Here is a 27,543-nt window from a genome sequence, read left to right on the forward strand (position 1 = left end):
TTTAGGCCAGAGAATAGATTTCCCACTTATCGGTCCACAGCTCCACCCCAGAGTCAGAGTTCATCCTTCTCCCCCCCGCCCCAGTTTCCTGCTACTCTTGTCTGGGCAACCAGACACCAATCCCATCTGTCTTGTACTGGAGTAGAAGAGGGTTTTTTTCTTTTTTTAAGGCAATACCATTTATTTATGGGAATGAAGAAAGGGTTGATAGACTTGCATCAAAAGACCCAGAAGCCCCTGACAAAAATCAGTTTGTACACACACACACACACACACACGCACACACACTTCATTTGCAATACCTCTCCGCTTTCTTGTCTGCTGTCCTGACCCAGGTCAAAGGTGAAAACATTTCCAGCATCAGTATAGAACCACTGTAATTCTCAAAAGGAAGTATAAAACACTGAGCATGTGCATAAAAAGTGGCTAAGAAGTGTGCCATGTCCAAACTGAATCCGGTACAGAAATACCAGAGGGACAGACATGGTCAGACCTCTGGGGCTGGGAAGAGTGGATGCATAGCAGTTTCTTGAACTAGAGCTTCCTTTTTTTTGACTCTGCAGTACTACGCTATGAGGACTCACGAGAGCAAAGGACAAAATTTAACATACTGTTGTAGTTTAATAAATGTGTGGGATTCCAGTCTCTGCTGAATTTGGAATGTTTTGTTAAACCTGGGATAAAAATGGAAAAGTAACAGCTGATTAATGAGCATTCAGAAATAATTAAGGAAAAGGAAATTACTTACAAGACCATATAAACTACTTGACTAAATAACCAAAGATGTTACTGGAGACAGGAAGGTCTAAAGGCATTTGGTAAGTAGATGAAATTAGTGCTACAGTGAATATGTGTTAAAAGTTACCCAGTATATGAGTCAATGTGAGGTTTTCAAAGTGCCTCCCCATTCTATCTCAAACCCTAGTTTCTAGGTTCCTAAGATTAATTTAACTTAGAGACTTTGAAATATATTTTAAAAATTAATCTGAATCAGCAGTTGAATGTAATAATCACTTCTGCAGGGGGCAGGGGGCTCCCCAGGCGACTCAGTGCTAAAGAAACGACCCGCAAATGCAGGAGACGCAGGTTCAGTGCTTGGGTTGAGAAGATCCCCTGGAGTAGGAAATGGCAACGAACTCCAGCATTCTTTCCTGGAAAATTCCATGGACAGCAGAGCCTGGCGGGCTATAGTCCATGGGGTCCCAAAGAGTCAGAGACGACTGAGCACGGCAGAGGGCACACCTAAACCAAAGACCTGATACTACACTGGCTGCCCCAATGTCTCAAAGACCGGTTTACTTTACATTACTTCAGTTTTAGCTCTTGTTATAATGTAACAAGCATAATAAACATAATTAATATCATAAAAATATTGACTCCATATATTTTTGTGTGTATATACACTACAAGGGAATAATCCCTATTTTAAATTAAGGTTTAAAAAAATCATAATAGTTTGGTAAAACAAAACAAATTCAAGGTAGAATGCTCATTAAAAAAAACTATTTTTTTTAAAATAGTCAAAGTGTTATTTTAAAAAATATTTTTATGTTGAAAATCAGTACCTTTTTAGTAGAGAAAAAGTAGAGACTAAAGATAAAAATTAAAGACCTTTTAAATGAGAGAAGTGAGTGTGTGTATTTTATACATGTACATTTATAAAAATGATTACACATGCACACACACACATGTGTGTTTGTGTCTGCTCAGCAGTAAAGAATTCACCTGCAATGCAAGAGACTCAGGTATGATCCCTGGGTTGGGAAGATCCCCTGGAAGAGGAAATGGCAATCCACTCCAGTATTTTTGCCTGGAAAATCCCATGGATAGTGGAGCCTGGCAGGCTACAGTCCGTAGCCTTGCAAAGAGTCGAACACAACTGAGTGACTGAGCACACACATATACCCTAGATTGAATAGCATCACCCCCTCCCCTAGAAATCATGCCCACTCAAAACCTCAGAACGTGATCTTATTAGGAAATACACTTTGCAGATTTAATTAGCTGAGATAAGGTTAGAGTCTTAAATTCAATGACTTGCATTCTTTTTTTGTGTGTGTGCGTTAAGTTTTATCTGGGGCAAAATGAGGACTTCAGCCTGGGAGACAGCACCTCAGATAGCTCTGAGAAACTGCTCCAAAGAGGCAGGGGAGGAAGGTTAATATATGTGACTTTGGTGAAGGGGGACTTCAGAGCAATCAAGCACTTATCTTACAAAAGATTTTCTGCCAGTCAAGAGGAGCTGATGTCACCATGAAGGGATTGAGTCCTTTTCTAGATATGAGGAGATGCGAGGATTGGGAACATGAAACCAATTCCTGAGAATATCTGACTTTCTGAAGACCTGTTCCACCAGTTTCCCTGGAGTACAAAGTGTCTCATTCTCGACCCTGAACTCCCTTCAATGGCATGCAACGACTTGTATTCTTACGAGAACATTGTGTGGAGACACAGAAAGACACAGACACACAGGGAAGGAGGTCACGTGATAACTGAAGCCACGCGGCTACAAGCCAAGGAACGCAGAAGGAGACCCGGCAGGAAGAGGCAAAGAATGATTCCCCCTCAGGGCCTTCGGAAGGGAGCACAGCTCGGCCAGCACCTTCATTTCAGACTTCCAGCCTCCACAACTGTGAAGGAATGCATTTCAAGCCATCAGTGTGTGCCACTTGTTAGGGCAGTCCTAGGACATCAATACAATACTTACACACTTTTGTACTCATCAGCTTGTTTCTCTTAACACATTGTGAGCATTTTCCATGTCTTCTCTGTGTGTAGCATCCGCACTGATATGTCAGTGTTCAGATATCTCATAATATACCTGATTTCAGATTTTCTGTTAACATATTTAATTTCTTGAACTTATAGTTTGGTCACTTCCTCTCTTTTTCAGTTGATTATTATTTCAAGACAACAGAACTGATGGTCAGTTAAATGCTAACCATGATCAAATCATTGGTGACTCATGTAAAAAGACTTGGAAGTTCTTCCATGTTCTAAAATTCTTTGGGTGATTCTGGAGTGAGCTTTAGCTATTTGCTAGTTATTGTTCTTAAAGCCGAACGGACAGCATCAGTTCTGGGTTCCCTTGTTAACAGGAAAGGAAGCAAGCAATCATCTCTTTAAAAAAAAAAAAAAAAAGGCATGTCCTTGGCCATCGTAAACTAAGGGAATCACAGGATGTCCTGTCAAATGGTATTTGGCTTCCTTTCAAGGAACAACCTCAATGAAAGCAAAAAAGAACCCTCTCAACTCTCAACTGATACTCTGGTGGCTTGTAACTTGCTCAGTCCTAAACAGAACACAGAAAACAGTCATCTATGACCAAGAAAGCAAGAGATTACTGCCATTATGGAAGCTGTAACTCATCTGAAATCTGGCCTCATGGTTTTGCAATAAAATGAGTAAGTGATAGATGAAAGATGTTGCACTCAAAATTTACTAGAAGACCTAGGGCATTTGTGAAATCATAAGTGACCTTTATTTCATGGTATATTTGGATTTTGAAACATATGTGGTTAAGAAATTTGGTTTTTGGCTGCAAAGATTCGGGAAGCCAAGCATTCCCTTTTAAAAATACAAGGGTCCTCAGCTGATCCTTTCAGGTAAATCTAGGACCTTACTGAGCTTATGGGGCTTACCTGGTGACTCAGATGGTAAAGAATCCACCTGCAATGAAAAAGACCCTGGTTCAATCTCTGAGTTGGGAAGATCCCCTGGAGAAGAGAATGGCTATCCACTCAAGTATTCTTACCTGGAGAATTCCATGGACAGAGAAATCTGGTGGGCTATAGTCTATGGGGTCGAAAAGAATCAGACATGACTGAGTGACTTTACTGAGCTTTAGCTTCCTAGTTTCTAAATTCTATTGCTACTTGAGGCAACTTCTCCTTAAGGGTTTTGAGAAGTCAGGAGCCAGTCTGGGCAACAAGAACAAAAAACGTCAAATGAGACAGAATGAGGAGTGAGCAAGAGGTGGGGGAATGTTAGCCTAAGAATTTAAAAAGGGGGGCAGGGAATGGCATGTAATGCTTTGATTATCCTGAGCAAAATTTATGAAATACGGAAATGGTTCCTTGCTACCTTTAAAGAGGAAGACATTTCTACCCACATCTTCCTTTTAATTTCAATGGTGTGAAATTTGATACGGTGTTAAGTACAAAGAAAAGACTATCTACAGAACTATAAGGTTCACAGAATTAAAAGAGGATCTCATATATGTCAAGACCTTAAAGAAAATATAGCTTCAAAATTTAACTCTTTCATATACACTTTTAAAATGGCTTTAGTAGTTTTCCCCTAAGTTAAAAATAACTTATTCAGTTATTATTTTGAATTTTATTTTAATATAATCATTTAGTATGTACTCACTGAGAACTGGACCTAATTTCCAGAAAAAGTGTTGTGGATAAAGAACAGGTAGAAACACTGACTCCTTTTCTTAAGAGGTCTATATTCAGGTTAAGAACACAGGACTCAAACTCACTGAAATCTAAGTCAAGACCATATTATAGTAAAATAAACCACCTAATCTTTTTTTATTAAAATAGGTAAAAGATCTGAACACACACTCCATTATGAATGTACACAAATGGCCAATAAACACACAAAAGACACGGATTATCGTTAATGATCAAAATATAAATTAAAATCTCAGCAGGATACTTGTCCACATCTGTAAGGATGGCCAACTTTAAAAGACTAACAATGCCAAGTGTTGACAAGGATGTGAAGCAACTGGAACTCTTCTATGCTTCTGGTAGGAATGTGAAATGGTACAACCACTTTGGACAACTATTCCTTAAGTTGCCTTAAGTTTCTTAAGTCTCTTAAACAGCAGTTATATTGCCCAACCATTCCACTCCTAGATATTTATTTCAGAGAAATGAACACATTTGTTCCACAAAGATTTATACATGAATATTCATAGAAGTTGTATCCATAATTGCTAAGAACTGAAACTAGCCCAAATGTTCACAAGCTGGTAACTGATAAAATATGGTATAGCCATTTTACTTTGCCTACAAAGGTCTGTATAGTCAAAGCTATGGTTTTTCCAGTAGTCATGTAAAGATGTGAGAGTTGGACAATAAAAGAGGCTGAGCGCTGAAGAATTGATGCTTTTGAACTGTGGTGCTAGAGAAGACTCTTGAGAGTCCCTTGGACAGCAAGGAGATCAAACCAGTCAATCCTAAAGGATATCAACCCTGAATATCCATTGGAAGGACTGATGCTGAAGCTCCAATACTCTGGCCACCTGATGCAAAGAGCCAACTCATTGGAAAAGACCCTGATGCTGGGAAAGATTGAAGTCAGGAGAAGGGGACGACAGAAGATGAGATGGTTGGATGGCATCACTGCAATGGATAAGAGTTTGAGCAAACTCCGGGAGACAGTGAAAATCAGGGAAGCCTAGTGTGAGGCAGTCCACGGGGTCACAAGCAGTCAGACATGCCTGAGCAGCTGAAGAACAACAAAGCCATACAATAGAATACCACTCGGCCACAAATCAGGTGGCCAGAGTACTGGAGCTTCAGCATCAGCCCTTCCAATAAATATTCAGGGCTGATATCCTTTGTGGCCAAGTCGTATTCATCCACGCTGGATCAATCTCAAAATCATTATGCCAAGTAAAAGAAGTCAGACACTAAAGAGTACAATCCGTATGATTTCATTTATACAAAATGTAATGTAATCTAGGGTGACAGAAAGAGCAGTGGTTACTTGGTGCTGTGGACAGTGGAGCTATGAACTGCAAAGGATACCAGGAATCTTTTGCGAGTGATGGCTTCAAGGGTATACATACCACCAATACTCACTGAATCATTATACCTTAAATAGATGCAGTTTACTGTATATAAAATCAATTGATTTTGATCAATTCTTAATCAAGTTGGTAAGGTGGGGAGATCACAGTATAATTTGTTTGAATTTTTTCCATACTGAAGTTGGACTTTTAATGAACAACTGCTATGTGTCAGGTATTGTAAGAGGTACTGAGGACACAAAGATCACAGTTTATGCAGACAGGGTAAAAGAGTACACTGAAATGACAAACAACAATACTAGCTAATATTCTGAAAGGCATTTACTTTGCACCATTCAACTGCTTAGTATACTTTATGTTCTGCATCTCATTTAAGTCCTCATTAAGAACTGTGAAGTTGATGCTATTATTATTTCCATTTGCACATTAGGAAAATGAGGCTTAGGGAGGCTAAAAAATTTGCCCTAGATGACACAGTTTGAAAAGGGTGGAGCTGGGATGGAGAATAAGTCTGAGGCCAGAGCCCAGGCTCTGCCTGCTACCCCTTCCTGCTTCTCTTGAGCAGCAATCTGGGACTCCGAGTGCCCCAACTGGTCCTAATGGGAGGTAGACCACGTTCTGAACGGGAGGTGAGGAGGCGGTGACCCTCAACACACAGGCTGGAAGTATGTTCAACTGTTACTCACACTGACATCTTACAGTCGGTGATCCGACAATGCTATCTTTCTGTGAGAAATTCCAGGGAGAGGGGTACTGGCTTCCCAAACACCAAACCTGCTTTCCCATTTATTGCTGTGTTGCCAGCCCCGCTAAGGGATGTTGGAAAGGCTGACTCTCTTGTCCTCAGCCTCCTTGCCTAGGGGGCTAATGACGCTCATCTCTCTTTCCTTCTCCCTGGAGAAGACGTGATCGAGGGACAGATGTACTAGGTTCCCAGAAACAGAGAGAGCCAGGGAACCAGGGGGGTGGAGGTGGGGCTGACTCGTCCCCCCCAAGACGCCCTCATCCTGCGCTCCCCCCCTACCCACACAGCACCCACCAATCGCGCCCTCTTCCGCTTCCTCCTTCTCTAGCAGAGCAAAGGCTCCACAAGCTTTCTGTTTCATGGTTACTGCCAGTGAGCGGCAGGTCCCGATAGCTGGGATAATGTATTCAAAGCTCTCCTTTTGTTTATTCTTAATTGGTCAGTCTCCCTGCCATCCACTCAGCCTTCACCCAGATGGGAGGGGGAGGGGCAGGGGCTGGGGCTAAGGAGGGCTTGTGAATGCAGATGGCCTGCTTCCTGGCTGGCGTCTAGCACCATCACGGGTTGGGGTGGGGGCGGACATCAAGGCCAGATATCACTCAATAACTTCCATAAGGTGGGGAGTCAGACTCAGAAGTGGGGGCAGGATGGGGGTGGTGTGCAGAAAACAGCAGTAGAGTGCCTAAAAAAAATAGCCAAAACCTGCAATCGCACACTTAAAGGCCCCTGCACAATACCTGAGACACACCAGGTGCTCAATAAATGAGGAGAAAAACATCCAAAGATTGACAACGATCTTTACAGAGGATTATTTTGCAGTCAGAGCAAGATTCATGTGGCATACTAAGCAGACTGGCCACATCACAAAAAACACCGACTGCAGCTCTGACAGACTCTGGAGAAAACGAAACAAAATATGGACTATGCATTGGCTCCGTGTGAAACCTCAAGAGGCGGATGCCGCAGCCGCGTGTAAGAATGGTACTTGGGTCAGGCAAATCTTTATCATCATCCATGTGATTTCAGCAAGGATATTTTGAGATGCTTCCCAATACCTTTCTGCATGTAAAACTCAACTGTGAAAAATCAAAACTCATTTAATTTTCAAACTGCCACTAAGGGGTTAAGTGAAACACCACTGTTTGATTAGGGAGTGCATTTTATATAGTTTCCCAATTTTTTTTTTTCAAACATAGAAAGGGACCCAGGGACCCATCATCTGTCCAGTTCCACTGTGACATGTGTCCAGTTCCACATGTGTTAACATTCTTCCATTTTCTGCATGCCCATTAAGGAAATATGAATATAAACATTTTCTTTACATAAAAGTTAGTCTACTGCACTAATTTTAACATAGTGATGCTCAATAAAAATACCATAAAAATTGGAGGAGCAAAAGAGATAAGCATTTTATTCTTCCTCAAGTGAAGAAGGACCACGTATGTCATTCAACAATGCTCAAACCTATGCCACGGGGCTGTATTAAAACTTATACAGAGGTCATAGTAGGGAACACACACACTCAAACATGGTTTTTATCTACCGATGCCATTACTGAAAACTCCTGAAAACTGTGGTGGTGGTTTTGTCGCTAAGCTGTGTCCGACTCTTTGAGACCCCATGGACTGTAGCCTGCCAGGCTCCTCTGTCCATGGGATACTCCAGGCAAGAATACTGGAGTGAGTTGCCATTTCTTTCTCCAGAGGATCTTCCCGACCCAGGAATCGAACCCAGGTCTCCTGCACTACAGGCAGATTCTTTACCAAATGAGCTACAAGGGAATTTTGCCCTTGCCAAGTTATCAGAACAAGACTCACAGAATTACTTTCCTGGGGTTGGCGGTACCTTTCCATCTCAGATTCCTCCAGTCAAACACTGCCTTCCTGCCTGTTGTCCCCAAGACCTAGAGGCTTTTCAAGAAAGGGCTATGCATGATTTATCTTTTTTTTTTGGCTGTGCCATGTGGGATCTTAGTTCCCTGACCAGGGATTGAACCTGTGCCCCCTTCAGTGGAAGCATGGAGTCTTGATCACTGGACCACCAGGTAAGTCCCCTGTGTGACTTGTTTTTGAATTCAAGCGCCCAGCTCAGAGTATAACATATAGAAGGAACCTGGTGAGTCTGCTGAAAGAACAGATTTTTAGATGACTGGAATTCTGGCTTAAATTTTAATAAAGCTGCAACTGTATAATTATTTACAGAGTGGAAATTTAAAAGATTTTATTATCGGCAACCTGAAAACACGCTCTGGCTTTCTAAAATGACAAAAAGGAAGTAGACGTGGGAGGGGGAGAGGGGCCCATGTGAGTGGCTGTGCTTTCTCCTGATTTGAAAGTGAAACTGTTAGTCCTAAGTCATGTTGTGTGTGACTCTCTGTGACCCCGTGGACTGTAGCCCACTAGGCTCCTCTGTCCATGGGTTTCTCCAGGCAAGAATACTGGAGTAGGTTGCCATTCCCTTCTCCAAGGGATCTTCCTGATCCTGGGTCTCCTGTATTGCAGGCAGATTCTTTACCGTCTGAGCCACCAAATTCGAGCCTTGCAGGGAACCACGCAGAGGGCTCCTGGATGAGGGGATACTACTGTTTGTCATCAGAGTAGAACTGTGACATTAAGAACGCCTCCCTGAGATGTCATTGCCACTGTGATTTTAGACAAATTATCTCTCAGGGCTTTGCCAGGGCAGGCTGACTCTTAAAAATGAAAAATTAATGTTATAAAAGAAAATCAAACATGACTTCTAGGAAAAAATAAAACGGATCACGGAAACCCAAGGTGTGCCTCGTAGGAAGAGCACTGTCATTTTAAGAATGACTTAACACCAAGTGCTGGCCATAAACCTTAGGACCAACTCTGTGCGTGAGATCCCAAGTTTCATAGACTTCTGCCAATGTACACTAAATATTTACAATGCTTACTCTTCATTTTCAAGCCTCTCACCCTATTCCTCTTCTGTTTCAAGTCATGGCACAAACCTGGCTCTTTAGCACATTTACCTGCTCAAAGCAAATGAGGTCTCTAAGTAACAAAAAGACTGAGCTCTCATTACATTTCCTTTATGAGATAATTACACAAAAGCATCTATCACAAAAAGCAGTCATCACGTTGACCATCCTATGCACCTATCACCACCTCTCGATCTTTTAGAAAAAGAAATAATGCTTTAAATAAGTGTGTCCTGGTTCAAGTGAGTAAGATCCTAATTAGGCTGGGGAGATATGACACTGAAAATGTACAAGTATTTTTCTCAGTAACCTACTAAGAAATTATTTCTTGGTGGCCTATAAAACCCTGTTTCATCTTTACTGCAGTAATGAGTTATTTCCATTAAAATAAGTTATCTTTGGGGATGCATCTAACAAAAACATGTTTAGGAGCCATGTCTCTGATAGATGCTATGAGGCAAAAGCACATAATTTCAGTTTTTGCCTATGTGAACTGTAGGCTTCCATTTTGCATTCTCTCAACATAAATTCCAAAGGTCAAAAACTAGGAGATGAACAATCAGAATTTTCAAGTGAGCTAGAAATGAGGTTCCTGTGATACCAATGGGGGGTGTGTGGAGTGTTCCAAGACAAAAAGTTGCTGGAAGAGTGCTTAAGATACTAGATGAGAGACATAAACACTCCTGGGTATATATTAGGAAAAAGCAAACACTAATTCAAAAAGGTACAAGCAACCCAGTGTCATAGCAGCATTATGTACAACTGCCAAGACGTGGAAACATTCCTCTGTCCATGGACAGAGGAATGGATAAAGAAGATGAGGTATACACATACAATGGAACAGTACTCAGTCATAAAAAGGAATGACATTTTGCCATCTGCAGCAACATGGACGGACTTGGAGGGTATTATGCTAAGTGCGAAATACTGTATGGTATCACTTATCTGTGCACTCTAAAAATAAACTAGTGAATATAAAAAAGAAGCAAATTCATAGATACCAAAAACAAACCAGTAGTTACCACTGGGGAGAGGGGAGGAGGAGGGGCAACATAGGGGCAGGGGGCTGAGAGGCACAATCTGTTAGGTACAAAATATGCTCAAGGATAGATTGTACAACACAGGGAATATAGCCAATGTTTTATAATAACTATAAATGGAGTATAACCTTAAAAAATTGTGAATCACTATATTATCTACCTGTAACATATGTAATATTGTACAGCAAGTATACTTCAATAAAAAAGGATACTAGATGAGTATGACACATCCACTTTAGAATTCTAGAGGTTGGTATCTGAAATATAGCCTGAAGTCAGAAAGAATGGAATTATTCTAACATACATATCCTAACAAATTTCATTGTGGAAAAGACACTGTTCACAGGAGAGGAGTAAATCAATTCCTTTAAAGTAAAATTGACAAAATTCGAAAGTAAAGCAATCCACACCATCTGGGTTAAACTCTCAGTCCGTACCAGAAACTGCCATCGAAGGGATCACTTTCCAGCTGTAAGAAAAATGGCACCGGAGCCCTGAGGGGTATTCTGAGCAGTGTCATCAGCTGGCATTAAATGACTCCTGAGGATCCTTCACAGCAAAATACCAGACACTCTGCCTCTGAGTTTGGGAGGATTGAAAGAGTGTAAACTCTATACAGCAGCCACCCTTTTAGCCTGGTAACTGTGAAGTTGGCATCTGTATAGCAAGAAGCCACCATCTGACCTAAGTACCAATGCTGTTATGGGAAGAAGCTGCACTGATTGCTTCTACTGAGGGAAAATGCCTTGAGCCAGGAACATCTGCCTACCTTGTCCTGAGCCCTACAACAGAGCCGGAGAGGTCTCTCTGTTAGAGCAAATGAAGTGTTCCCTAGGAATTCTGGACACTGAAGGGTGGGCCACTGGAGGATTCCATTTTCCCTTCAACTCTCACTGCAAAACAGGAGCTCGATTCCAGCATGAGCTCGATTCCAGCATGCACTTCCGTTCTTATTACGCTGTCTTTCAATCAACATGCTTTCAATTTTCAAGTTCCGGTCACCCTGCCTGCCTACCAATGCTCCTATCCCACGGGAAAATTCTATCCAATGAAAATTCTGATTCTACAGCCTCCACTCCTTTCACCCAAATAGCTTTCTCCAACAGGATCTTTTAGCTTCCTACAACATACTGGCCTTGAGGGTATCTTTTTCTACTTTGAGTCACTCTGGGCTCAGAAAGCACAAACCACTTGTGCTATCAGACCAAGCCAAACATTCACAACAAAGTAAACCTGTTACAGAATGAGTGGCTCAGACATCTGACTTTGCTACAACTCAAGGTCCTTCGAGGGGCATCTGGCAGAGAGCGTGGCCAGAGTGAGATTCTCAAGCATTTGTCAAATTAATCCTCCAAACCACACAGAATATTTAGATTAGTCCCACTATTTCCCCCTCCACTAATCTGAGGGATTATTCACTGCAGCTTCAAGAGGTCTCTGTGTATACAGGAAAGATACTGAATATGGAAATCAACCTCCTAAATTCAGAGGACCATCTCAAACCATTGTTCTGCTAAGACGATGCTCCCGTAAACAGATGAGACCAGTGGCAACCACTGCTGAGCAGGGGTGAGCCTCTCACCAGCGGCACCCGGAGGACCATCTCCTTTAACAGACTCTCCGACAAAGGACCCTGAAAAGAAGTTCAAAAAATGGGTGCCTAGGGCTTCCCTGGTGGCCCAGTAGTTAAGAATCCCCCTTGCAATGCAAGGGACACCGGTTGATTCCTGATCCAGGAAGATCCCACATGCCTCAGAGCAACTAAGTCCATGCATGCCACAACCACTGAAGCCTGTGTGCCCTAGCGCCTGTGCTCTGCAACAAGAGAAGTCATCTCAAAGAGAAGCCAGAGCACTGCAACTAGAGAGTAGCCCCCACTCGTTGCAACTAGAGAAAGCACGTGCACAGCAACGAAGACTCAACACAGCCAAAAAGAAAATAAATACACTGGGCACCTAATAATTCAGGCAGTTTCCCTGGTGGCTCAGTCAGTAAAGAATCTGCCTGCAAAGCAAGAGACCGCCTGCAATGCAGGAGACCTGAGTTTGATCCCTGGGTTGGGAAGATCCCTGGAGAAGGAAACGGCAAACCACTCCAGTATTCCTGCCTAGGAAATTCCATGGACAGAGGAGCCTGGTGCACTACAGTCAAGGTATCTAGTAACCCTTTAAAAATACTAAGAAAAACATTAAGGACAAAAATCATTATTTTCAAAAATCTCCTAAGACAGAAGTAAACCCAGATGATGCTAACAAATACCTAATGGAGATGCATGAAGGAGACTTCTGCAGTCGCTGTTTGGGGAAATGTGACCTGAAATCTACATTCTGGTTAAAACGAGGCGTGTTACAATAGCTTCTATTAAACAGAACATGCTTTTGCAACTATCTTCTGCACACGTATTTGTGGGCACATACACATATATCTCTTTTTGTCTGCCCTACCACGAGCTCATTTTTCAAAACTAGCAAAACTGGATGTCAGAGTCAAGGTCTTAGGCTTAAGTTTTCGCTGTGTTTTTCTTTATAGTCCATTGCCTCGGGTCGAGTAATTTTTTTAAGAATTCAGAAACATATGCTACTGTAGTTGCATGTTCAAATATCCATGTGGAACTAGTCCTCTGGACTTATACATTCATTCTGAAAAGCCTGGAGTATGCAAACAAAGATGCGATGCGGTGGGCAGAAGGCCAGTTAATAAATCTCATCTATGAGCATCTGCATGAAACAGCGCTATAGGGAGTCGCCTCTCCAGGGAGCGCAGAGCACAACTATTCGCTCTGTGAATTAAACAGCGTCACCTCAGATGGCCCACGCCACATTTATTTTTTAGGCCGCTCTTAAAATATATGGATTTCTAGTGTTCATAAATGCAGTGAGGAATGCAAGAAGGCAATCAGACAGGAGTGGTGGACATGAGCCACACAAACACATCCACCCGGCTCTGCTGAGCCATCTTTGCACTTGCTCTTTTCAACTGAAATTGCTAATGGAAGGGTAATTTTCTAAAGGAAACTTGCTCTTCTAACCAAAGTGTACTCTGTTTCAATAATGATTTACCACTCCTTCTGGTCCAGGCTGTAAAAACAGGTTCTGTTTATACCAAGAGATACCTGGATCAAGATATCTGGATTGTGAACCATATTTGATCCTTATTTATAAACAGTCTGGTGCAAACGTTATGACAATAATGTCTCCTGCTGGGAAGAGTGACCACTTGCCTTCTGACTGTGCTAGAAAGAACGGCCTTGTTCTCTGGGTTCTTCTCACCCGTGCTCCCAGCCAGGTGAGGGGTGTTCTTATCCTGGAGTGCCTGAAGAGGTCCCGTTCAGTAACAATAGCTTTCTTCTTATATTTATAGATGGTTTTTATATTTTAAGATGGTTTTTGTTTTAAATATTTCAGTTAGCCTTACAAAGACTTTTATAAGAAAGCAATGAAAGAGTCTATATGCAATGAGCAAATGTAGAAAATAAAGCCAAAGCCGAACGACCTGCTGGGACTACTGAGAAGTCAGTAAAGGAACCAGAAAGAGAATTCCCTGGAAATTCCCAGAAAGAGATCACCCCAGGGCTCTGGGCTTATCCAGGCCCCTCCATGGTACTCAAACAGAACTCTCTGGCACACCTCATTGATGCAGACCAGACTTAACCTACAACCTAAGTAAAACTTATGTGGTTGAATCTCTACTCTGGCTTTCAAACTGCCTTCCAAGTTTCCTCAGCAATTAAATGGCAATATTATTCCAGCCTCAGGATGCCAAAATAATTATGGAACACTTACTGGATAGAAAAACGTGTCACATTTTTCCTTTCCTTCCTTTCCTTTCCCCCAAAAAATAAGTGGCAGTTGTACTACACTGGTCATCCACTTTGAAAGAAAAGCAGACCAAGGAAAACAAGTGTGCCTGTCTCCTTGTGCACCCTTTGTATAACACAATTCAAAAGCAATTTTGGAGTCTTCTTTCTTCATTTAATCTATGGCATCTCTCACTATAGGGACTAATAATCCTATTATATAAAATGCAAAGGCCACAATGCTCTTAGTGAGTTAAGATTTTGCTCCATCAGATCTTTATTCAAATTCAGTTTTGTTTCTCACATCATATCAAGTACCATACCAGGACTTGGACAGCAAATTGGAAATAGTTCAGGAAATGGAAAAAACAACTTGGACTCAATTTGAAAGGTGAATAAATTTTTACTGTAAAGCAATAATTCATCAACAAAAGGTAGCATTTAACCTTTCCCCCCAAGTGATCTTTCCATTGCCATTGCAAGTTAGTTCACATGACTAATAAAACCCAACCAGGCAACTGCCTTCATTCAGCCCATGTGGTAAAATTCGAACTCTGCTTAAAAGCAACTGCTACCTATATGGCAGAGATGAAATCACTAAAAAAAATAAATAAATAAGGGCTTCAAATGTATTACCTATAAGAGCAGTTTAAACAGTGAAGGTTTAAAAGCAACTCAGGGTTTTTGTTTTTAAATTCTATTTTAAGCTTTGGAATGCTCACAGAGAAAGGTGAAGGAGGAAGGCAGAGAAGGGACCCAATGTTCCAATCACATGGGTCTCCAAAAGCAGAGTCCCAGAGGTTGTGGACCAATTTTGGTTTATATTAAGAGAACAACAAGCACTTGGAATCTCTGAGGATGTCATGTCAACATATTACTTGGAACCATAGGCATGAGATTTTAGTGACCTCATGGGCACAGCCAAAATTAACTCCCAGTATTTATGTAACTGCCAGGGATGACAGGGCAAAGATCGCTTATAATTTTTTTTTTTTTTGAGTCAGCTAATAGTGTTTCTTTGGTCAAAGAGAGAGGAAGTGAGGGTACTTTCGGCTCTATTTTTTAAACATGCAGCATTTATATACATAGACTATTCTGCCCATAACACCATCTGAATGTTTAGATGAAGGCATTAAAAAAAAAAAAAGAGTTATTTCCTGTTGCTCCCTAGCTGAAAGGATGCGTTTTAGGGGTATATGTGCTCTGCCTCAGACCAAAAGCATTGTTAGTGGTTATCAAGGTAGTATTTAAAAATAACTACCCCAGTACAAAAGAACTTCAGAGGAAATATGAGCGAAGCTATCAGTCTCCCTTCAAGTCTGGCCATGAGCTGCCTTAGACTCGAGCTGCATTCTCCATTACATTGTTATCCTTATCAAACAATGCAAACAATTTTAATGAGCTTATCTCCTAGAACATATTGCCAGATATGCTAATGTAAAAACGATGCCAACCGTACAGGCCGACTCATTAATCAAAAAGCTCACAATACAATGACCAAGATCAGTCTCATCCTCACATCAGACCTCAGCAAAATACCAGGAATTACCTTCCTACTGTAAATAAGAAGGGCGGGCTCCCCCACCCATGCGGAGGCCATAAACTCCTAAGAAAATGCATAAGGGCACCTAGTTCTTTTCAGGTCCATTGCAGTCCAATCTCTTTCTAATAAACCTTGGGTTCTATGGAGAAAATTTTGGTGAATGTCTGACACCGTGACCTCTGCTGTCAATCCTTGCACCAATCAGCGAGCAGAATTCTTACAAAGCTCCATCAATCTGGCGGTTCAACATCACAGACTGCAGCTTAATCTAGAGGATTCCATCTTTCCTGCACACACATACACACACACACACCAGGGCAAGCGCAAACCTTTTCCTCGCCCTCCTCCTGGTCTTTAGGCATAGCCTACCTCATGGTTCCTTTAAAATCTAAAAAGGAAGGAGGAAAGGAAGTGCTCCTGCTTGTGTCCCTTTGGAGAAGAGGGGAAATTTTGCTTGCATTTTGAAATCAATGTGGAAGGGAAAAGAGATGGAGGGAGACCCCTTGCAGGCAGTAAACCTATTCACAAAATGCTTTCCATCTGCAATCTGGCAGCCTCCGTGCACACCCAACATGACACATGGAAATAGACAGCAAATAACCACAACCGCCTTTGCAAACGGCCGTCTGCAGCCGGGGCCGGGGGCAGCGTCTGCTCCATTATATAACGGGCGGGTTTCCGCGCGCCCGCCCGCCCGCCGCCGCTCCCCGGCCAGCCCCATTACCTGTAGGAACGCTCGCCGCGCACTGTGTGCTTCCGGAAAGGAATGATGGTCCCGTTATCCTGGATGATGTCGTTGTTGTTCTCGCCATTTGGGGACAGGGTTTGGGTCGGCCCGGGCATTGGCGCACTCCCGAGATTGGGAACAAACCGCTGTGGGCTGGCTGGGGAGGAAGGTGGCTGTGTCTCGCCTTCCCGCTCGCCCGCTCCTCGCGCAGACCGCGCCTGCCGCCTGCTCGCTGCTCCCTGCTCGGCGCTCGGCTCCCGCCCCGCCCTCTCGCGGCCCGCCCTCCCGGCTGCTGACGTCAAAGCGCCGGCAGCAGCACCCTGGTCACGTGGCCCGGCTCGTCCCCATAGCAACCCGCTAACTCATCACCTCGCCTGGAATCGCGCTGGGCCGCTGCGCGACCACGCCGGCGGCTCCAGGCAGGCACCCGGGCCGGCCTACATCTGGCATGTAAAACCCCAGGCCACCCCTGGCCCCCCTCACTGACTCGCCTGGGTCTGAAAACCAGCTCTTCCTCTAACCATTTCCTTTCCAGCCCGAGCTCCCACTGCAGCTGTGTACACAAAAGAACGATTCAGGCAGAGGGGTGTGGGAGACCCTTTAACTCCTTCCATACCAGATTCTTGTTCCATGAAAATTAAACTCGATCTGGTTTCAGAAATATATAAGACGACCTTGTAGCCTGCTTCAAGAAAATTTATCAGACTAAGGGGTTAAAATTTCCAGGTTCCTCCCCCATTCTCCAAACAGCAGCAACCGCCTCCCCCAAAGCAACCCCAAACTTGAAAACCGAATAGGAAGCTCCATTTCCTTCTAGTCAATATACCTTTACATTAATAATGAGAAAATCAAGAATTGCAAATGAAGATTCTCTGCACAAAAGAATCCCCAAAGGGAGTTTTTTGGTTTTTTTTTTAAAGAACCACCATTTTAGAACATCATGGTTACCCAAGACCTCTCAATTCAAATTCTTACACTGCCTCCTGATACAGATAATTAAATCCTTGTCATGTATTTTATTTTCTTTGAATTAAACAAGTGAACATCCAATTTAGTATTTGGATGGAAACTCTCAACATTCAAGCTGCTCTGCATCATTGCTATGCATCTTTCAAATACATTGGCTCTGAGAGAGGTCCTATTGTTATTATCATCCCTAATTTAGAGATGAGTATACTAGTGAGATGAAGTAACAGGCACGGTGCTCAAGGTCACACAGTCAGGAAGCAGTGAGCTGGAGCTTCAAGATGACATGCGTTTTATCAATGTGATTGGACAGTGGTGATGTGTATTTAATGTGAACTCGTAAATGTTACAGATCAAGGTAAGAATCAAGTACCTTATATACTCTCAACAGTGAAAGGACAACTGTGAATAGAATTGCTAGTGCAGTGCAAAGTCTATGGATTAGATTATAAATTCTGAACAGATTCCAGATGTGTCCAGTGCTTTCCTTCAGAGAGAAGAAGAGTTTGCCTTCAGCTCTTATCAGAAGTGGTTCTCTGCTTATCAGAAGTGGTCTCTGATGTTTCCTGGGGTGGATAAAAGAATAAATATATGTAGCAGAAAGTACTAGGCTCATGCCTTCATATCATTGTACAGCTTACCAGCTTTATTATTTTGTGATACAGATATTAAAACAAGTAAAAACGCTGTCATTCCTGACAATTCTCCAGCATATTTCCCTGGCAATAAGTTATTTCTGGCATCAAGCTTCTAGAATTAGAATCAAACGGTTTACAACACAGATGGTAAGGATAATCTCAAATAAGGGGGGCATTTTTTCCTATTCTATAGTCTCCTTTTGAACTATATTTTAATAATTTTATTTTCTACTTTATCTAGTGAATTCACAGTGTACAAGTTGATTCCTTCATCCATATCTCAGCTTACATGAGTATTTTTTTTATATATAATAAGGACCCAGTTCTGACCTAAGTCTTAACAAGGTACATCAGATAAATATCTAAGTACAAGAGATACACAGCAAGCCTCACATTGCACAATGAACTAAAAGGGCATGAGAGTGTAGTTACTGCTACAAAGACCAAGACTTCCTTCTACTATTTCTGTTACTTGACCCACGGCTGTCAATTTCCCTACTAATTAATTCCCCTTCGCAAAAGCTTCCCCTTTCTTTGGGGACAGTTTGAAGTTAAAAGGCAGAGTCTACAAATCAAATATTTAATGTTTTCAGCCCTCTCACTTGGGTGCCTTGAGGATAGCTTACTTTTCTATGATCCCATGTTTGAGTAACAGGTCACATGATTGGTATTATCATAGGGACTATGTTGGTCAGAATTCGAATGTATTATAGCTCATTCCACCAGGTAATTTCATGGAGAGAACTCTCCCACTGTTTCGAGGCTGTTGAGGCTGTTCTTGAAGGAGAGGACTATGACCAGGAATTTGGGGGGATGGGCTGAAAGGGGAGGGGTAGTGAGGCAGGTGGAGGAGGTACCTAAGAACCCTTGTAAATCTTCCACCGGGGCAGCTCTGAACCACAACACTATAAAGGGCCCCAGAGAGGCCCCAGAGATTTGTGATTACCCTCCAAGACGCAGGGGTGACAGGGGTAATAATTTGAAAATATTGAACAGATGTGTTTTCATTCCCCTCCCCATAAATCAGGTTACCTGGCAGCCATTCTCTTGTTTAACCCCAGGAAGAAGGGGAGCGCACATTCCACTTTGGGAGGGAGATTGCTGGGATACAGGGAAAGCACAGACCCAGCAGGAAGAGGGAGGGGAGAGTACCCCCAACCCCAAGGCTGGAAAGAAGCAGGTGAAAGTGAAAAAAGCAGCATCTCCCGTTTTCAGCTCCCTGAAGGGAGCCATTAGAGAGCTTTTGGCATTGTTCTCAGCCTAAGGGACTTTCTTGTGCCTAAAGAGGCAAATGTCCCATTTGGGACCCTGGGAAGAGATGGCTTTTAAAAAGTGTCTCCCCAATACCTTCCTTTCCAATCAAGCTGCGGCCTCATCACACTAGAAAACTCAGTGGTTTGGTATGGTGAGGTAGGACGTGAGGACATCTAAAAGACTGAATATCCACCCAAGAGATGGAGTGCTCCAAAGATGGACTGAATCACAAGAGGCTATACTGTGAACTGGCAATTTCAAATAAAACCTTTCGTTTCTCGTCTCCCTCGGCAGGGAAAAGAGAGTCATACAGATTACAGAAAAAAGTAAACTAAAATGTCTGTGTACATCTGACTATGGTTGAGGTTTTATCTTATGTACACAGGTGTACCAAAAATAAAGTATGTGCAGGCCTAAATCTGCAACTGCCCCATGGAGAAATGGCTCCTCTTACCAAGCCCTGCGGATTGAAGCTGGGGCTCTGACAGACCTGGGTCCCCAGTTTGGTTTCACCACCTGCTGACTATTTGACCCTAGCAAGTTACTCTGCATCTCTAAGATTTAGTTTCCTCATCTGTGAAGTAGGTGTAATAATACTGCTTTCACAGTGTTGCTGTGAAGGTTAAATTACATAATATATTATATTTGAAGCAACTGACACAGTGTTGGGCCTATAACAAATGCTCTTTAGTGGTAGGTGCTATTTTTAAACAATAAGTTAAGCATATTCTAAAATATTCATTCACTTAACACTTATGACTGGATTTCTTGCATACTGGAAGCTGGTAAAACAAAAAGAAAAGTCCCAGGCTCTGTACTCAGGGAACTCAGAGTTGTGGGTGAGCAAGATAAAAATATTTGCAGTTATGACACAACGTGATGCCCTGATAATGGTATCAGACAGGCTGATATAGGGCCACAGAAGATGAGGGAGTGGAATTCAGAATGGAATTCCATTCCATTCAGAATGGAAACTGAAATAGGCCTGAAAAGTTTCCCCAAGGAGCTATTACCTAAGCCTTGGATGAGTAATAATTATGACCTTTTTTGTTCCCTTTCTCTGTGCTAGACAGAATGCATACATGTGCTCAGTTGTGTCCAACTCTTTGCGACCCCAAGGACTGTAGCCTGCCAGACTCCTCTGTCCATGGGATTTCCCAGGCAAGAATACTGGAGTGGGTTGCCATTTCTTTCTCCAAAACAGAATATAAGATCCCTTAGGGAGGATTCTTCAACTGTTTTGTTCACTACTATATCTTCAGTGCTTAGAATAAGGCCTAGCATGCAGTAGACACTACATGAATACATAATTCATTTATTCAACAAACATCTGATTTGATTCTTACAATAACCCTAGAGATGAAGTCAAGACTCAAATAGTAAATGCATCTTATCCAGGATATCTTGGCCCCAAAGTTGACATGCTTCTCCACTAGGCTATACTATCATTTAAAACAGGAATGGCAGGACTTCCCTGGTTGTCCAGGGGTTAAGAATCCACCTTCCAACTCCGGGGATGCAGATTCGATCCCTGGTCAGGGAACTAAGATCCCACATGCCTAGGGGCAACTAAACCCATGAGCCACGAGAAGAGCCCATGCACTGCTACGAAGACCCAGCACAGCCAAAAAAAATTTTTTTTTAATTTTTAAAAATTAAAAGAGGACTGGCAGTGTAGAGGGGGAGACTAAGGGCTCCTCAAGCAGATATGCTTAGATTTACAGGTAGGAAAGGGTGTGATACCCCAGGGAGACAGCAAGTTGTTTGTTTAGTGGGGATGGGGAACAGAGTACACAGTGACAGGGGCCAGGGTGGGATGCAGGAGGGGCTGTGGCCAAGCTAAGAAGCTTGACCTTCACTTTGAGGATGTTTTGGAACCATGAAGCGCTTGAGGAAGGACCTTCATGGTGACATGTGCATATCAAGCAAGTCTAATGTTACAGCAGCATAGAAGACATGTTGGAGATTAAAATACATCAAACAGTGACCAAGGCCTAAACTTAGGAGCCAAGGGGCTGCAGAAGCAAGCCCAGATTTGAGATATTCAGAGGGAATAACTGCCGTGATTTGCCGGACTAACTGATGGCGGGCATGGATGTTAATGAGGATTAAGGGTGGGCTGTGAAGGAGAAAGATATTTCAAGTGAATCCTAAGCTTATGGCTTAGGCGACCAAGTGGATAATGGTTATCGTTCACCAAGATGGGAAATAACAGATTGAATTGTCCTCTGGAAGAGTCTCCTAGTGTGTTTTGGACCTAGAGAGGTGCCAACAGGACATCTGAGTGGTGACAGTGAGGGGTCACGAGGCTTTACACACAGCGGGTGTTCACTATGTATTCTTTTTTTTTTTATTTTTAATTTATTTTTTTATTGAAGGATAATTGCTTTACAGAATTCTGTTGTTTTCTGTCAAACCTCAACATGAATCAGCCATAGGTATACATATATCCCCTCCCTTTTGAACCTCCCTCTCATCTCCCTCCCCATCCCACCCCTCTAGGCTGATACAGAGCCCATTTGAGTTTCCTGAGCCATATGGCAAATTCCCGTTGGCTATCTATTTTACATATGGTAATGTAAATTTCCATGTTACTGTTCCCATACATCGCACCCTCTCTTCCCCTCCCCCATGTCCATAAGTCTATTCTCTATGTCTGTTTCTCCATTCCTGCCCTGTAAATAATTTCTTCAGAATCCATTTTTCTAGATTCCATATATGTGCATTAGAATCCAATATTTATCTTTCTATTTGTGACTCACTTCATTCTGTACAATAGGTTCTAGGTTCATCCACCTATCAGAACTGACTCAAATGTGTTCCTTTTTATGGCTGAGTAATATTCCATTGTGTATATGTACCACAGCTTCTTTATCCATTCATCTGTCAATGGGCATCTAGGTTGCTTCCATGTGCTAGCTATTGTAAATAGTGCTGCAATGAACAATGGGATACATGTGTCTTTTTTAACCCTGGTTTCCTCAGGGTACACTATTCTTGAATAAGGGAACATGTGGGCCTTTGACATATATGTTTGACTTGGAGATACAGATGATCTGCAGGAAATGATCTTATGGGTGATCACTGAAGCTGAAGATGTGAATGCCCTTCACTCAGGGAGAGAGACAAGGCCTCGGATGGCACTCTGTAAAAGCTGAGTGATGAAGAAGAAGCCTGCAAAGAGATGGGAAGGGGTTTTGCCTGGTGGGGCCAATCCCAAGAGGGAGTGGTTTCACTGAGCCCAGGGGAGAAGTGGGTATCAGAGAAGAAGGAGGTGACTCTAGGGCCAAACATCACAGGAAGTTTGAAACAGATAAGGGCAGAGAAGTGTTGACTGGATCTGATAAGGCATTCTCAAAGGTATTTTTTTAAAGAGGTTGAGTTTCAGATCAGACCCATCAAGGATTACTGAAGAAAATAAAGAAATCTTCAACAAATAGAGAAACCTTAATTGTTGGCAAGATCGATAATGAGGTGATATTAAATTAAGGATCATGTATTGAATATCAGCAACTAGCTAGCATCAGCAAGTATTTGCACTAAAAAGCTCTCATCAGTGTTAGAGGGGCCGATGTGTTCATTAATGAGCACTTGTTAGGCACCAGATGAACTGATCCTACCTCGACCCACCCTCCCCTCCAAAAGGCAAACAAATATTTCAGATGCATGTTTGGAGAGCAGGATTACTAAGGCAGACCCAGCAGACACAGCCAGAGCAATGAGCAAAAAAGGAAACCAGCCGCTGTCCCGGTCCACAGGCCCAATCAAGGAAGATGGAGCTGGGCACCAACCCAGATTTTAATTTTCCGAGCTCCTGGGTTATAGCACAGCCCCATTTCTCTTGAGAGTTAGGCCAGCAAGCACCGATAATTGCATCTTGGCAGAAATCATTGTCTCTCTACTTCTCCAACATGTGAGATTCATCTAAAACAGGGACTTTGCATTGCCTTGGTTTTGAGAAATCCAACAGGAGAGAAGATATGAAATCATGAACCAGGAATCCCAATACCATCCCCACAGTACCTACTCATCACAAATGCCTTTTCTAAGTTAAAATGTGTTCAATGAAGCTGATAATCACTGCTGTCAAAGGCATTCACAGCTGTCACACCACCTTTGATGGGGGGGCTTTCTTAGATTGTTATCACCCCTGAATACAGACAGAAGATTCCACTTAGCAGTCACCACTGCTGCCCTGGGACAAGTAATTTCTCCCATGTGTATGTCTTGGGATCTTCCAGTAGGGAATGGCAGGGACAGGTTATCCATCGGTAGCTTAAAATACATTCCACACCCAAATGACAGCAGTGAGTCAAGACATGATTGGCTAGCCAGTGGTGCTGGCCCTGAAATTACATTGGTGGCTTAGAGGTGTACTTGAGAGTGGTTCTTGCTTGTTACTTTAACCTTGAAGCATAGAAGATTTTATTCATTCTTCCTTTAGATCTGATGAGAATTCTATAATATGCCTATGCCTCCTGAGTTTTAGTGATAGCATTTTATTTAAGAAAATTTGGTAACTGTTTTTCCCCCAGATGAAGAAAGTCCTCCTTCAAAACCAACCTGAACAGGTGGGCTCCTCCAGGACTGACTTTGGAAGTTACATGTCTTTGCAGATTAATTATCAGCCACACTGATAGCTATGCCGATATGCTCACAAGGCAGAATTTTGCAAGTCTCTTTCCTCTTTGCTAGTAAAATAGTGAGGTTTCTGTAATGTCAAAACACAGAAGGTGCCGCTGCTTAAGAGAAAATTTGTGTGTTGGAATTGCTTCCTCATTTGCTTTTCCTTGGATTTTCTCAAGGTTGGATTTAATTGTTATGGAATAACTCATAGAACATGATGGGAACTCAATTTACAAACTTGCAGAACATTATGATTTCTGTAATCAATCAATCAAATCTGTGCAATGTGAGGTTTCAGTCTATTAAATAAAAATTTGCTTTTGAATTATACCATCTGGTTAAATTTAAGAGCTTTAAATATGTTTTCTATAAAAATACAATGTGAGAAATGTTATAATTGAAGAATGTATTAAGTATCACCAGAATATAGAAAAGAAAGCAACCTTGCCTGGAGAGACAGGGCAAGCTTTACCAAGGTAGTGATATTGGTATTGGGGTTCAAACAGTCAGTTAACACATTTACTGAGGACCTACTATGTGCTAGGAACGACAGGTGCTTGAGAGACAGAAATTAACAAAAGTTAGCAAAATTCTCTGCCCTTGTGAATCTTATCCTTGAATGCATTTTGTTGGGTAGTTGTAGGAGATGAGGTCAGAAAGATCACAGAGGGACCAGAATGTACAGAGCTTTGAACAGCCATTGTGAAGACTTTGGCTTAAAACCAAAGTTAGAAGCCATTACTTAGTAGTAAGGTTCACAATATCTGTTGACACAGACCCGGAATTCTCTCCAATGACAATCACAACAAAAGCAGCAATACCTAATGTTTATTGGGTACTTTTTAGCAACCAAGTGCTATGTTTTAATTGGGTGGGTATTTTAATCCTTACAGAAACTTGTGAAGAAGGGGCAATTTTACATCTCATTTGTCAGAGGAGGCAGCCAGTTAAATAACTTATCCAGATCACCAGCTAGGAAGTGGCAAAGCTGGACGTGGACCCACCTGCCAGGTGTCCATGCCAGCATTCTTATTCAGGAGCTCAGGCTGCCTTCACTAGGGTCTGATAAAATCTAGGTGCAAAAATGCAGAATCTAGGGATGAGCCAGCAGAAGGATGTAGAAGCAAGGGAAGGTAGATAGCTGCCCTGAAGGCAGTTCAGTCTAGGGAGCAAGGAGGTAATGGTGGAAAAGCTCAGAGGCAGAGAAAACGGCGGTGGGGGGGTGGGGTGGATGGGGGGTTGGGGGGGGGATGAGAGACAGGACTCGAGAGCAGTATTCATGGGAGGAAGGGATGAAAGATGCGGAAGGATAGGAGTTGTAAATTATGGTTAAGGAAAAGGAAGAGGGAGGGGGAGGGAGAGAGACCCGAAGATTAGGGGTTAACAGTGTATGTGATTAATAGGGGAAATGAATTTTCTTCCCCTTTTTTATAGCAATTTTTTTTTTTCTGAGTAAACCTCAGCTATCAATATACACTTCTCTCATATCTTTGGATGGGAGAGGAGACCATAGGCATTTTTTCTTTTTGTTTCCAAAGCTAAAATCTGTTTTCATTTTCCCTAGGCTAAGACTGATAATTCAACAGTCCAGCTCCAGACAAGCCTCTTTGAATGTTCTCACTGAAATGTGTCCATGCTCAAGTTCATGCAATTCCTTTATTTCCTTCCTCTATTTTATTTCCACATTTGAACAAAACACATCTTGTTGAACTGACTGGGTAGCACAACTGAAAAAGGATAAAAGTCTTTTCAAGCTCAGTTGAGTGGCAAAGGAAAGGGAGAGATGCTAACTACAATTTAGCAAGTAAATTATCTTCCAGAAGGCTCACGAGCTTTCAAGAGATGATTTGCTTAGGGCTCTCAAAAGTCAATGAACCCACAGGGCTTTATTTCTGACTTTGATATTAACAAGCGGCAACAGAATAAAGAGACTCCTCAATATAAATACAAAGCCAAGGTTGAGGGATGGGAAGACAGGAGTTCCAACGATTGGCCTCCAGAGTTTCAGAGCCACTTGGGACTCAGGCCACCAATGACAGTGGTATGGGGAGGGAGGGTCTTCCTGAGTCTGGGGGTTTTCTGTCAAGGCGGATGGACATGGGGGCAGAATGACGGCTTACGGGTGGTTCCTCAACAATGTGTCAAGGGAACATGAGGCCAACAGCTGGGAAGCAGTGTGAGTAATGGAAGAGAAATTCCCCCATTTCTGACCTCATCCAAATAAAATTTTTAAAAAGAAAATTAAAGAAGCTTGCTTCATTAAAAGAGAGAGAGAGAATGCAACTGGAAATCATGAAATAATATTTAAGTTTCCACCAGAAATGTTTTAATTAGCACTTATGTTCTGTTTACTCCAGAGCTCATAATGCCAAGTATCTTCATATCCGCAATTCACGCTCACTATTGGATGTGTGCATGAGGGGTCCAGTGACAGAGGATAGTACATGAAAGCATAAAGGATCGCCTTCAAGTAGAGTCCATTTAATTTCTGGGTGAAGGACCCAGACCCTTAGCAAATCCAAACGGGTCCTACTCTTAACATACAGGGAGCCACAATGAATTAACAGTCAGCTGAGAGAGCTAGATCAATTCTTGCGATTAACTGCTCACATAGCCTGCTTTTCACACCCTCCCCCAAAGCCGCATCTCCAGTCTCTTCAGTGAGGATGGTATCAGCCTTCAAAGAGGCAGCAATGGAATCAATGTGAATGAGACATAATGGCACGCTGTGCAAAAAGCATGTCTAGTGCATTTTTATTATTTCTGTCTTCCCCTCCTTCTTCTGGGAACTACTCCTTCAAACCTTGTGATTCTAGTAGAGCTTGCCAATTATAATATTCCATCCTCCTGGACCTAAAGATTGGTTCAGAGTTAGGTCTGTGACCCAAGCCAGGTCACTGAATAGATCTCTAGGATTTAAAAAAAATTAGAGCTGCCGTATGTATGTGTTTGAGGAGGGGTTGGGGAGATGGTATCTTCCTTACTGAAGAGAGCACTTGAGAATTAATACAGTGTATTGTTAGGCAATAAAAATAACAGGCATCCAAATCAGAAGGGAAGAAGTAAAACTGTCACTATTTGCAGATAGCATGATATTGTTACCTGCTTGATAGCATGATATTTGACTCCACCAAAAAACTGTTAGAACTAGTAAATTCAGTAAAGTTGCAGGATGCAAAATCAATATACAAAAGCCTGTTCGCATTTCTATACATTAATAACGAACTGTTTAAAAATACAATCCTATTACAATTGCATCAAAAATAATAAATAAAGGAATACATTTAGTCAAGGAGGTGAAAGATGTGTACATCGAAAAGTATGATAACAGAAATGGAAAGAATTAAAGAATACACAAGTAAATGTAAAGATATTCCAGGCTCCTGGATTGGAAGAATATTATTAAAATGTCCATACTACCCAAAGCAATCTACAGATGCAATGCAATCCCTGTCAAAATTCCAGTGACATTTTTCACAGAAATAAACAATCCTAAA

General features: G+C 42.2%; 1 protein-coding gene and 3 long non-coding RNA genes across 11 annotated transcripts in view; 2 read left to right on the plus strand and 2 right to left on the minus strand.

The window, feature by feature from the left end:
* The window catches only part of MAPRE2 (microtubule associated protein RP/EB family member 2), a 208,534-nt gene that overhangs the window by 89,208 nt on the left and 91,783 nt on the right, over window positions 1-27,543 (minus strand). The window lies entirely within an intron of this gene.
* On the plus strand, window positions 152-4,424 carry LOC145534605 (uncharacterized). Its single transcript, XR_014074793.1, has 2 exons — window positions 152-1,758; window positions 3,704-4,424. It is a non-coding gene; the product is annotated as an uncharacterized LOC145534605 (long non-coding RNA).
* Window positions 153-16,553, minus strand: LOC145534600 (uncharacterized). The gene is made up of 2 exons (XR_014074787.1): window positions 12,639-16,553; window positions 153-1,844 (listed from the first exon to the last, which is right to left on the minus strand). It is a non-coding gene; the product is annotated as an uncharacterized LOC145534600 (long non-coding RNA).
* Window positions 16,935-26,287, plus strand: LOC145534603 (uncharacterized). The gene is made up of 2 exons (XR_014074790.1): window positions 16,935-17,886; window positions 25,611-26,287. It is a non-coding gene; the product is annotated as an uncharacterized LOC145534603 (long non-coding RNA).

Source organism: Giraffa tippelskirchi, chromosome 14, assembly GCF_054371585.1.
Source record: "Giraffa tippelskirchi isolate mGirTip1 chromosome 14, T2T-mGirTip1v1.2.pri, whole genome shotgun sequence".
In the NCBI taxonomy this organism is placed as follows: Eukaryota; Metazoa; Chordata; class Mammalia; order Artiodactyla; family Giraffidae; genus Giraffa; species Giraffa tippelskirchi.